The 13,722-nt window shown below is 36.0% G+C and overlaps 1 protein-coding gene across 1 annotated transcript in view; it reads left to right on the forward strand.

Moving 5' to 3' along the window:
• The window catches only part of LOC142319866 (uncharacterized), a 90,572-nt gene that overhangs the window by 41,913 nt on the left and 34,937 nt on the right, over positions 1-13,722 (forward strand). The window contains exon 5 of the mRNA XM_075357540.1: positions 6,623-6,774. The gene's annotated coding sequence lies outside the window, so the exon portion shown is untranslated. The remainder of the gene's footprint in view (positions 1-6,622; positions 6,775-13,722) is intronic.

A 13,722-nucleotide genomic window follows, 5' to 3' on the forward strand; every position in this document is an offset into this window, starting at 1 on the left:
TCTGGACGCCTGATCTGAAGTTCGTCGTGTCCAAAGTTAGCTGAGTCAAGTTTGGTGAGTCAATTCGGTATGCCAAGTTCTGTGGTTCAGTACACCTAATCTAGTTCTGTTTGCCGGTCTAGTTCGGTGGGTCGAATTCGGTGAGTCATGTCCGGTGGGTCACGACCGGTGGGTTACGTTCGGTAGGTGACGTCTGGTGGGTCACGTCCAGTAGGTCACGTCTAGTGTGTAAAGTCCGGCAAGTCACTTTCCGTATGTCATTTACAGGATCTGTACAGCTGATTGCGTCTTCTATCTCCCATCTGGACTGCTGATTGTGTCTTCTAACTCCTATCGGGTGGGTCGGGTCCTCTCCAAAAGACCGTCTGAAAATAAAACATAAAAAGTCAGTATTCCGTTATCAGTTTGAATAAAAAGTTAATCTTAATTTTTATTTCATATTACATTTAGTTAAAATAAACGTTTCAGTTGTTTTGATGGTATTTTAACATTTCATACTGCTTATGTATTAGATTTAATAACGTATATATAAAAAAAAATTACGGAAAACACATGCAATTATTAATTTATTATGTACGTCCCCGACACATTTAATAAAATTTTATATGAACTTGGTTTGATAAAATTTAATTGTAATTGATTGGATTTATGGGAACAAACATAAGTTAACAACATTACCAGTTCTCGGGCGAACCTAGTCGGTTAAAAAATAGGGATTACCTTTATATATATATATATATATACCGTTATGAATATTGTGTATTTTGTATTGTGTAATTTGTATTATGAATATTGTGAATATTGTATTATGAATTGATAATTCTATTATTAATTGAAGAAATATGTTTATATGATGTCTTGTTATACATCATTCATCTGCAAAAAAAATAAAAAACACATTAAAATGATACAGATTATTTCATAATTGTAATTAAAATTACGATTATATAAAAGACAAATAAATATTACCTAGATATATTTTTTGCAATATAGAAAATTAAAATATTTAAAATGTTAGATATGCAATTTATTATTTAATTACCTTTTTTTTAAAAAATAGAACTAAATAGTATATATTTCATAATAGTAAGAGCCATTACTATTATGTGCGAGCGCTGGGATGTCGGTATAGCGGATCAGATAGTACATGAGGCGGTTGACTGGGGGAATTCAGGCAGGATCAATGATCCTAAGCAGGGTATATCCAACTGCCTCTTCGCTCGCACCTTGCGACATATTGAATGGCGTCACTTTATTTATGGAAACTAACTTTTACGATTTCTGTGACAGAGAATCCACATAAAAATGCCGATCTAGTTGAGCCTTTGGTGCGTTGAGTTTGGTGATAAAGAGGAAAGAAGAAGATTCTAAAATCTGGATCACAGAAGCTGCAGGAGGACCTGTTAAGGAGACAAAGAATTTTGCTGTGGAACTGTTAGTTGAAACCATTAATGTCCTACAATCATTGACGCTACTCAAGGACAAGAAGGTAAGGCGTATAAACTTTGAGGCGTTACCGCATGGTACGCTAAATACCTTCAAGGGAGTAGTTGTGTGAAGGGATTTGTTGAACAGCACAGAAGACGAAATTGTAGAGGAACTCTTACGGACAAGCAGTTGTTGCATCTCGTTGACTGAACACACGATGCAACAGAGAAGTATGAGAAAAATAAAAGCTGGTTTTCATTAAGATGTTTACCCATTCATAACTATTGCAGTGTTTTGGATATCAGAAATTCGAACATACAGAGAACATACGTGATGCACTAGGATCTGCCCTTGTGGTTACCCATTATATCCAGATGACCCATGCAGGGATCCCCCGGTTTGTATCCACCACCGTGGGCATCACTCTGCGAGATCGCGAAACTGTACAATTTATAAGAAGGAATTCGCAATCCAAGAGATAAAGGCTGTTTAAAACGACAACTACATCGAAGCTATAAAAGTCACCGAATGTTGCGTTGTATGCTCAAGTTGTTGCAGCTCCTGCAGATTACTTCAAACTAAAAGTCCCAATCTCTGAACTGGCACCAGGTCTAGCGAACATGGTGAAACGTATCATCAGTGACAATTGAAATTTCCCTTTGCAGAAATTGTTCCAAAACCAACACATCAAAAAAACGGATGTCACCAAACCAAAGTTGTTCCAGACCTGAGAATGAGCTCTCGACCGGTCAAAATGGAAGGAAAGTAAAACAGCACAAGTCGATTAAACATAATGTACCGACGGTAAAAGTTGAAATGGAGAAAATCCCCACTCAAGGAATCAGGAAAGAAGACGACGTGATGAAGAAGAAAGAGTGATGGACAAACATCAATGGAGCCCCGGAAAGGTCGGTGGCCCCTAAAAGAAAGAGCGAGCTTTTTAGCCGCCCCACGCAATGCTTACCGCACCATCTTGCTCACTGGCTCGGTATCATATAATTCCGGCAGTAAAATATCCGATTTATATCCAAGATGGATTGGAAGATTCAATTTCAGAAGGCTCAGACAGCCTGGAACACTCTGGAATCAGAGGTGGAGGCCAGCAGCAGGATGGAGAAAAGAAACAAATAAGGATGGCCTAAAGATAAATCTAGGCAGTAGATGTGCGTGTAATAAGTTTTGTCCTCTGACAAGTCTAGTTTTGTATAATCTGTTTGACAAGACTAGTTTCTTCGGACTACGTCGCTAATTATTTTAACAGGAAGGAAAATAATTTTTTATGTTCGGGGAAAAGCTAATGACCACGGCAGTAGATGCTCGTATTCCCGGAAATTTATTTAGTTACACCTTTGTATTTCGTTAATTTTGTAGTTTTTTCATTTGTTTCAGATTTGGCAATTATTCTCTGTTGAAAAAAGAAATATATATATATATAAAAAAGAATTTTACTACTATTTAAAATTTTAATGATATATTATAATTTATATCTAAGATATATTTTAATAATGATAATAACTAATATATATGTTATATAGTTACAAAACCACATTTAAAATTTTCAGTGTTTACACTTTTGCATTTTCTAACAGTTTACCATCTTGTACATGCACCGTAAATATCATACGATTTAAAACCAGACAGATCCCTAAAAAATCATGTATAAAATCGCCGGTTTGTTGCAAAACCAGATAACTTTCCAGTTAACCTTAAATCACAGATGATATCGAATGGCTCGAACCCTTGTTGAGGTCAACAAGTGTAATTAATTGAGCTGAAAGTTGCAAGCTGTATTCTTAGTGTCCACCAGTGGCGGCTCGTAGCTAAAATTAGCGGGGTTGCTGCTCCAGAAAATTTTTTTCTGGGCCTTTTCAAGACCATGGTAAAGTTTTCTGTAAAATAAAAGAACCGATAAAAAATGAATCAAATATAATAACTGGAAGCAGGATAATCTAATTCTACATTTTTATCACATTCAAGAATATGGTATACTGTTTTTAAGCACAATGTGCTTAAATAGTCTGTTTAGCCGAATAAATAATAAAATGTTAAATAAAACAATAACTTAAAATCACTATATTCCAGTGGTGCTTAATTTAAATTTCTATGTACTCAGAAACAAAAACATAATTAGTTTATACTAATTACTTTCTCATTTGCCCTTCGAGCCTGTTTTTGTACAGATTTGGCAATCAAAGAGCCCTTGCTTTCCGCCATCTTCTGATCGCACAGGTCCTCTTAAGCGTACAGGTCCATACAAAAAGATCTTTGTATCTTTTTCGTAAACTGGGGTATGACTACCGACATTAAGCTTCCACAGTGCCGCCAGTGGTGTTCACGTTTTGATATAAAAAGTATTGGAATTATAGATGTATGAAGTATTAGAATGTGGTTATTTTAATAATAATAGTTAATAATTGAACTGGAGTATTATTCTGAAGTAGTTATTTAAAGGAAAAAGCTTAAAAACGAAACACTATGGAAACGAAATATGAAAAAAAGACAAAGCTGTTTGTGATTTTAGGATTTTATCTTTTTAAAAAGGTGTAGACCTACAGTTAAGAAATCAGTTTTACAACATTAATTTTTATTGCCGAAACAATCTTAACGCAGGATTTTACTGTTAGATGCATAGCCTAATTTTAGCAACTTTCTCGTGTAGGCCTATGCTATTATTTTTTATGTTTGGTTATTCTCTATAAGGCTTCTAGTGCTGTACAATTCCATATTCCTTTGTTATTCATATTGATAAACGTTTGATTTAACAATAAATTTTCAGTTTATTAAATATGCCTACATGTTTTATATTTTTCTAAAGGTTTTGCAAATGAATAAAGCCCAACGTTTTTTCACAAATAGGGAGCTCCCGGAATGCCCACAAGAATAACTTACCATCATAAAAAACAGAGTTATGAGTGCAACAAAATTACATGAAACTGAGACAAGATAATTTTATTGTAAAATATGCATAAGCCAGTATTCCAAACAAAAAAAAAATACCGTACTGTTATTTACAAAAAAGGAGCTTGTTCCTTGTCCACAAATATTTTAATTTTAAAGTTCGTAAGAGAGAAAAGGATTAAATATGCCAGAAGACCTTTCTTGATACACCATTGTTATCAAAAAATAGTGTTACTAATGTTATTTACATTATAATAATGCTTCATAATAAATAAAGAATGACGGTCAAAGAAAGTTTTTTCGTCATATTTTTAGAACGCGGTTCAACATTGGTTTTAGTAGGCCATGGGTTGACGAATTTTCAACCCGTATTTCTTTGAAGGAAAGAGTAAAACGTGTGAAAAATATATCATATTAAAGCGACTTCTTGTAGGAAAAGACGGTCATCGACTGAAATACAGACTTTTACTATATATTGAAAGAAGAAAGGGAGAATCTTTTAACTATTACTTTTTATTGCCAAAAAAAATCAGGTTCTGCCGCCCATCCCTGATCAGATTGCTTATTACTCGAGACCATTATACAATTGTAAGAAAATGTCTATGAATGGAATGAAGCCGATTATATTAAAGGATCTAACGTAATAACCAGCATTGTATCACTGCTTAACAAAACTTCAAATTCCAGAGTTTATTACAGAAATTCGCTTTACTTGTGACGTTTGGGGTGAGGGGGGCAAAAAAAGAACACAACCGTGGTTGGAATGTTGTCTATAGTTTCTGAATTTTGCTCCCAAAAATGTGAAACAATTGCTACTAGTTTTCCATGTAGTTGGCCACTCGTTTCTGCCTGCAGACAGAGTTTTCAGTCGCACTGGAAAATGAATTAAAGCTAAGAATGTTATATTGTTAACCCTGCGTAGTACGATGTTATTTTTTCATATTTTGGAACTGTAGTCTCGTTAAAAGTTATATTTGATTGGAAGAATATTGTCCAAATAGTAATTAAACCTCTCTGGAAGTGACATTAAGATTTAACCCTTCAAAAAGATTAAAATTCAGAAGGAACAAGAAACGTAATAATATACTAATACGTGATGAGGTCAATTTCCGTAATGACATTAGAAAATTTAAAAGTATTTGCGAACCTGGAAAAGTCATTAAAGGTGTTCCTCAGCCAAATCAAAGCATTTCGGGGAAACATGGCAAAATGTAATCTGTTTAACATTTTATAAGAAATTATTTGACGGTTTAAAGAAACAGCAATAGAAACTAATTCATTAAACTGAACCGTGTGAAAAAGCAGAAGAAATTCCAAATATATTTGTATAAAATTTTATTGCATTGGACATTTTCACCTCAATTTTATTTTATTTGAGTTTTTAAATAAAATATATTACACAAGAACCAAAATTTGTCTTTAATTTTATTATAACTAGAGACCGGATTATATGCAACATAAAAAGCTTGAAATATCCATGCAAATATACATGAAAAATGTTTAAAATATGCATGTCAAATATGAAAAAGAGTCAAAATATGCAACTTTAAATAATAAAAAAAATTGTAATTTCTAATTTTTTTATTTCAAATTCAGCTAATAGTTAGCAAGTAGTTGAATAACATATCGATAAATTCGATAATTAACAATTATTTAACGTTTTGTTAAAAACGGGAATACTTGCAATGCGAGTTCATTTGGCGGATTTTATTCATTAACTGAATAGATTCAGTCAACGCCAAACCTTGAGTTTCAAGTTTTTTAATACTCGCAGGTATGAGGGAAAAGTAAGTGCTAATCACAGCTACGTTTTTTTTCTACTAGAATCGTTAAATGCTTCCTTGGAGTGACAAACTGCCATTGCCTCTCCTCTATCGAAGTCGTTTACTACACCTTTGATGGCCTCGAAATGATTGTAAAACAGCACAGCTTCAATCCACATTCCCCATCGAGTTACCACTGGTTTAGGAGGTAAAGGCACATTTGGCAATTTTTCTTTGTAGGCCTTATTGCGAGCAGGTGCCTTAAGAAACACTTTCTTTGTTGATGAAACCAGTTTATTTACATTCCCAAACGTGGATCGTACTTCTTCAGCAAGTCGATGTACTCCATGAGCAAAGCACGTTACATGAATCAAATATGGATAAAATACTTGGAGAGCTTTGGCTGCTTTGATCATATAGGGAGCAGCATCTGAGAGAAATATAAACAGTCTCATCTGCAAAAGATCAGGTAATATTTTTTTAATATCCTCATTCACGAATCTGGCGATCGTAGAATGATTTGTCTTTTCCAGGTGTTTGCAGGCCACCAAATAGGTAGAAGAGACCTCTAGTTTTAATGCACCGACAAATAAATTCGCAATGTAACGGCCACAAGTGTCAGTAGTTTTGTCAGCTGAGATCTAAATTATGCTATCCTTCAGTTCATTTCTTCCAGAATATGAAGGTAAATTGTTTGTATGTAATTTTTACGCAATGTTGATTCATCTGTTATATTTTGATTCAAGCAATATTTTCGCATAAAATCTTTGAAGGTAGAATTTGTAAGTTTGTAAAGAGGAATATTACCAGTAATGCTTTTACTGGTTTTTTTGTTTACCTTTGGAAGTGAAATTACTGCTACTTGCCGCTGTTACAAGTTGTTGTCGTGGACCTTTCTTTTGCAATCTGCGATATGAACATTTTTCTTGACATGCTGGTCTATTTGAAACTTTTTTGTGAACGAAATATTTTTCTCGCAAACTCGACAATATAAAACATTTCCGCCGCATGTAAATATTCCAGGATAGTTAGCTATCCACGAAGAGACACTATTTTTCGGGAGGCATCGTACACATTAAACTTTACACATATAAAAAACTAAACTGATAAATGAACGCGTCAACAATAAAATGAGTAATGCAAATGCCTAGTGGGAGCAGTGCTGCAGTATGCATGCGCGACGCAGAACGGTATCGTCCGTCCTTGTCTCACGTGAGTTTGTGTTTTACTTGGCCTCATAATAATATTATCCTAACAAAACAATAGACGCGCGGCTGCTAAGTGCACTGTAAGAACTGCGCGGCTAATTGGTTTGGCCGGCTACAACTTAAGACTTCATTTTTATCGGTAGGTACCCTACCGAAAAATATATGTTAATAAAATAAATAAAATATATGTTGAAATAATTGTTCATCTCTCAATATCCTGATCGAGCCGCGAACATACGACGATATATATATATATGATAGAGTTATAACTATTAAACTAGATTTTCACCTTACCTTATTTTAATCCAGTCTCCAAAATATAAAATGTGGAAAAAATATAAAATAATTTATATTATCCGCTATTTACTCATCTATCCACTACTATTGCTCATTGCGTTTATAATATCTTTTGAGTTTATATTCAGTATCTCTATAAATTGTGTACTCATGTCTTCTACTTTCAAGATTTTGTTATGAATGTGAATTTTTACTTTTTATCATAATTTTTGAATGATTGCTATGAAACAGAATTTATAATAATTTTATTGTTGCTTTAATTTTTAACATTCTATACGTTAATTTTTTAAAGTTATTTTTACTTACAGTGTATAGTTTTTTACTTGTGTTCATATTAAGAACTTGCCCTTGATGATTGCAGACTTGGTTGATGATGTAAACCAAATACTGAAAACTTTGAAGTGCAGCAGTTACGAAAACGTTTTAAGATATGGTTATTTTTTAAATAAAAACGATATAAAAGGTTAATATAAAATATTATTTCCCGATACAAAATATTATTTTCATCTAAAACTGATAAAATGTTTTAATTTATTGAACTATATTAAGTGTGATGAAGATTGGATTTATTTTCCCAACAGTAGAAAAGAAATAAATGAAGCACAAGAAAAGTGATTAATTCATTTTAAAATTCTTACCCTTATAGGGAGAGTGTGAGTTCATAAAAATATATAAAATATGTTGAGCGATGGATGTAGTGATTAGTGTGTTGGGTTCTAAATCAGCTGGTTATTTTGGTTTTAATTCCTGGTGATATTTTTTCACTTATTTCATACACCTTATTTTTCTTCTTAGAATATTCGCATTACTTGTCATAAATCACAATACTAAACTAAATGAAAATACAGTAGCCTTTGGGGATTATTATTTAAATAGCCAAGAATGTTAACGTCTATACACTCACTTTTGCTTATAGTTTTAAAAAATATTAATACGTATTCCACAAAATACATGCTTGTCGGATAACTTATACGCCAGTTTTAGCCTTTGTTTCTTTTAAATTCATTAAATATATTTCTATACATTTAAAATTAACATTATTATTATAATTTTTTTTTGTGTTTTACGAGCATCGACTGCTAAGGTCATTAGCCCACGTCACATTCTGAAAAAGAGATTAGTATCACCATCAGGATCGTCATAAGTAAGGGTGTAAAGGGCCCTTACATTTTTGTTTAAAACAAAATATACACAAAACATTAATCCACAACAATAAACAACACTTATGGGGTGTAAAGGGCCCCGATCTTAAAATTTGAGAAAATAACACAAAGTACGTAAATGGAAAATATAAGTCTTTACAATACCATTATCTCCTTCTACCTGTCTCACTTATTTATTTAAGCACCCTCGGGGCGACCAGAACCGCCGTTAAGCAGCATATCAGTCGCCCCAGGATGCCGTGGCAGTTGACTCCCTCCTATAAGCAGTCCCGTAGGACGGAACCCATCGGGGTCCTCCCAGCGTCATAAGAGCAACCTGTACACCTGTTCAGGACGGCCAAAAAGCTCCTCGGCGGGGAGGCTGCCCTTCCCGGTCCTGACCTACTTGGCCACAGGTATGCATTGCGCATATCCATAGCCTCGCGCCCACAGTCCACCCTTGAGGGTCCCCCATGCCATCATTGGACACACCCCGACTCCCTGCTCTTGCATGCAGGCAAACCCGGGCGGCCTAGGCAAGAGGGCTACCTCCCGTCATTATACGTGCCACGCTTCGAGACTCCCTTATATATATAAAAATACCCCCTTAGAATTTGTTTAACGCAGCTTTAAATTTTCATTTTTACAGACTTTTAAAAAGTCCACTGGCGTGTAAGTAAGCAACTATTTTTTCTTTATTTCCATTTTCCAAATCAGCAGCAATATCATTTCTTAACCGGAACCTCTTTCTGAGTTCCTCATATATGGTACACTCTTCCATTAGATGCTTAATTGTAAGTGTGTTTATTACAAACACCGCACATTGGTCTTTCGTCGCCGGTTAACAATTATGAATTTGTTATTCGCGTGTGACTAAGTCTGGTCACAGCCACTTGTTCTCGGCGAGTCAACTTCACGTCGCTTTTCCATTTATACGGAGAAGTTTTGACTGAGTTTAATTTTGTATTTAAACTCCTCAAATCAGTATTCCACTTGTTTCTTATTATGTTAGTTAGACAGTTTTTAACATCTGCCATCCTTACAGAAATTGCATCCAAGTTATCGTAGACTGTTGTCTTTCTGGCAGCTTCGTCTGCGCTTTCATTACCTGCAATACCAGCATGCCATGGAGTCCATACAAATATGCATCGCTGTCCTTGTTGATTTAGAACGTACAAAATAGACAGGATGTTTGCAATTAGGATATCCTTAATGTTCTTGTTCCGAATTGCAACAAGTGCACTTAGAGAATCGGAACATTTTAGCACTCTCTCTTCGCAGTAGTGTTCTGTGTACTGAAGAGCTTGCTGTAGACACTGGGCATATCTGGCAGTTTCCTAAAGTGGGTTTCTCCATTTACTTATATGGAGCATCCAACACCATGTTCGGTTTTAGAACCGTCAGTATAACTTCTAATATGTTCTTCGTAGCTACTGACGGTTGATAAAAATTCCTGTTGGATGATCACTGCTGGCTACAAATTGCTAATGTCTCTGGAATAGCAATTTCGTATTTTCTTGTTAATTCGTGGTACCTAATTCCGGCTGGTCTGGAATAGGTAACACGATGTTCATATAATGCAGCCAAAGGATGGTTGTTAAAAAGTTTGTTATTTACATGAGCAGGAAAAGCTCATATGTTTGCTGAATATCTTAGCAAAAGGATCTCTCTTCTATATTGTAGTGGCATTATTCCGGCTTCAGACATTAGACTAGCCGCCGCACTTGTGCGGAAAGCGCCTGTCGCATATCTTATTCCGCTATTATGAATTACGTCTAACTTTCTTAAATGCGACTTCCTAGCGGATGAATAAACAATACATCCGTAGTCTAGTTTAAATTGAACCAATGCCTCAATACCAACCAATAGTCTCAATAATATTTATTTATCTGAGCCCCAATTTATGTTTGATATTTGATAATGTTTAGGGCTTTTTTGCATCTATCACTCAAGTCCTGTATATGTAATCCGCACGTAAGGAATTTGTCCAATATCCGACCTAAAAATCTCAGATTATCCTTATATTGTATTGGATTGTTGCCGATTGTCAAAATAGGACTTTGGTGAGGAATTATCTTCCTACAGAAGTGTACACAGCACGTTTTTTCTGGTGAAAATTGGAATCCATTATTCCTCGCAACTTCATTTAGAGCATTAACCGCTCGTTATAATTTGTATTTCACTGTAGCTGTCTTGTTGCTGGCATATACAATTGCCAAATCATCAACATAGACGCTTTTGCTGATTTCTACTGGAATAGCTGATATCAGTTTATTAACGGCGATCGTAAACAAGGTACCGCTCAACGGCGAACCTTGTGGTATGCCATTTTCCAAGATTCTTACAGATGAATATTCATTGTTGACGCGTACTTGGAAAGTACGGTCAATCATATAGTTGCTGAGTAAAACTGGCAGATTGCTACGAATGCCCCATTCATGTATCTGGAGCATTATTCCATGTCGCCAGATCATATCGAAAGCCTTCTGAAGATCAAAGAAGACTCCGACACAATGTTTCCTTGTAATAAAGCTATTGTATATAATGTTCTCTAAGTTGATCATTTGCTCAGTAGTAGAATGGTATTGTCGAATACCTGCTTGATGTGATGATATCAGGTTTTCTTTTTCTAAAAGCCATTTATCATTTTTTCAAGTATTTTTCCTATAGCGCACGTCAAAGAAATAGGACACGGTAGCTATTGGGATCTGTCAAATTTTTATCTTTCTTTGATACTGGAACAATATGTGCTTTTTTCTACGGCTGCGTGTACATTCCATCCCGCCATATCTTATTATATAGTTCTAGCAATCTGCGTTTTGCAGTGGTATTTAGCTGCCTCATCATATTATAATGAATTTCATCCGGACCAGCAGCTGTGTTGCCTGCTTTTTCCAACGCTTTCACGAATTCTTCCATTATACATTGTGTTAGTAATTATACTCAGTTCTGAAATTTAGTAGTACTTCAAGTTCTGCCTTTTTCGTCCGAAAATCTTCATCATAGTTAGCCGTTTTGCTGGCCTTCTCAAAGTGATTGGCTAATAACTCTGCAATTTCGTTTGGAGTATCCTTAATTTCATCTTCATCTTGAAGACTAGTTATGGGAGCAAAGTTTTTACACATACAAATAGCCTTCACTTTCTTCCAAACGTCTGATGCAGTAGTAGTTCTGTCAATGGATGACACTTATTGCTGCCTGGATCGTTTCTTTGAATCTATCATGTCGTTTTGGATACGCTCTGTATTTTTTAAAGGCAATTAGATTATCTATAGTGGGTCGTTTCTTAAAGGCGTTATATGCTCTTTTCTTTCTTTTTATAGCTTCACTTATTTCATCGTTCCATCACGGAACGGGTTGCTTCCTAAGTTTCCCAGAATATATCAATATGTATGTTTTGGGAATATATCAATGCCTAGTCAAGTATCGCATTAGTTATAGTGTTGACATCGGCTCCGATAACTCCAGTTGTTTCGGGGAGTATCGTCCTAGTTGTGAAGCTCATCCAATCTGCCTTATGAAACAACCATCTTTTAGAGATGAGATATGTTTTTTTTGTAACTTCAGTTACAATTTGCACCGGGAAATGATCGCTTCCATGCAGATCCTTTAAAACATGGAAGGTGTACCTCGGTTCTATCGATCAACTTATGAGTACTAGATCTATACAGGAAGACGATCCATCTCTGGCATTGAAAAATGTTCCTGATCCATTGTTTAAAAGAATAAGATCGGAATTCATCGAGAACCTTTCCAATTCTCTTCAGCGGGGATCTAATCGATCCGATCCCCTAACAGAATTACGAGCACTAGAATCACCCACCAGTAATACAGGTGGAGGAAGCTGAGAAATTAATCGTGCCATGTCATCCTCCTTCCAATCAAAATTCGGCAAGTATATGCTGCAGACAGTGAACTGAAGCGGACGCTTCATTCTAATGGCGACCGCTTGTAGGTCAACAGCTTCAACTACTCCACTTTGGCGGTTTATCCCGCCAAAATATATCATATCCTCTTAACTGAAAATTTTCATTTCGGCAGAAATGTGTTTCTTGCAGACATATACAAATTGGGTCTACATCATGTACCAAGCGTTGGAGCTCATGGATGTTTGAAAAACATCCATTAATGTTCCACTGTACAGTCGACTCGCTAATTTTAAATTAATTTATGGTTTTGGTTTACCTTTCGACCACCCTTTTTTCTTTTTTTTCCATATTACGAACAGCTTCGTGTTCGCGGAGAACGTCGTCGCCCGTATTGCTCCCGGCCTCCGAATCTGAGACCAACGAAGCCGCAGACGATGACGGACATGGATCGGCGCCGATTGAGAGGCAGAAACCTGGCCAACCCCCAACACGGGAATCGCGCTAGTCACCCCCCTGGAAGGGGAGGACACTTGCCCCCCTGTGTGGTTTTTTGTGGCCTCTATGGTTTTAAGGCCACCTCAGTTGCAGGAAGCTTGGGAGCCTCCATAACAGACTGCGAAGCAGTCACTTTCTTCCGATCATCATCTAATATCTTTCTAACACGCACGTGGCCTTCTGGCTTGGCATCGTTATTTACTGTTCAAGAGCAATTTTCAGTTTCGAATATGTGTCTTAAGGAGGCTATACTAATATCTTTGGCTTGACAGGTTCTTTACTACTGAAAGGCTTCATTTTGTTTTCTATAATCCTTTCAATCATGCTAGCCAAAGTGGGCGCAAGTTTGTTGATAAGCTGAATTTCATGGACAGCAACTGGAGCGGGAGCAGAAACAGCAGCCGCAGCCTGAACATAAGTTCTTGTTGCTCTAGCCTTGCGGGAGTTTACTATCTTTTTAGCTTCAAGGTAGCTGGATTTCTGCAGGGTTTTTACTTCCTGCACAGCTACTTCGTCTTTTGAGACAGGACGGTTTTTGGATCTACATGAGTGCTGTCCTTTGCAATTGATACATCTAGGAGGCTCCTTACATGGCTCTCCTTCATGCACCTCATCACCGCAC

Source organism: Lycorma delicatula, chromosome 2 (assembly GCF_047948215.1).
Source record: "Lycorma delicatula isolate Av1 chromosome 2, ASM4794821v1, whole genome shotgun sequence".
Taxonomy (NCBI): Eukaryota; Metazoa; Arthropoda; class Insecta; order Hemiptera; family Fulgoridae; genus Lycorma; species Lycorma delicatula.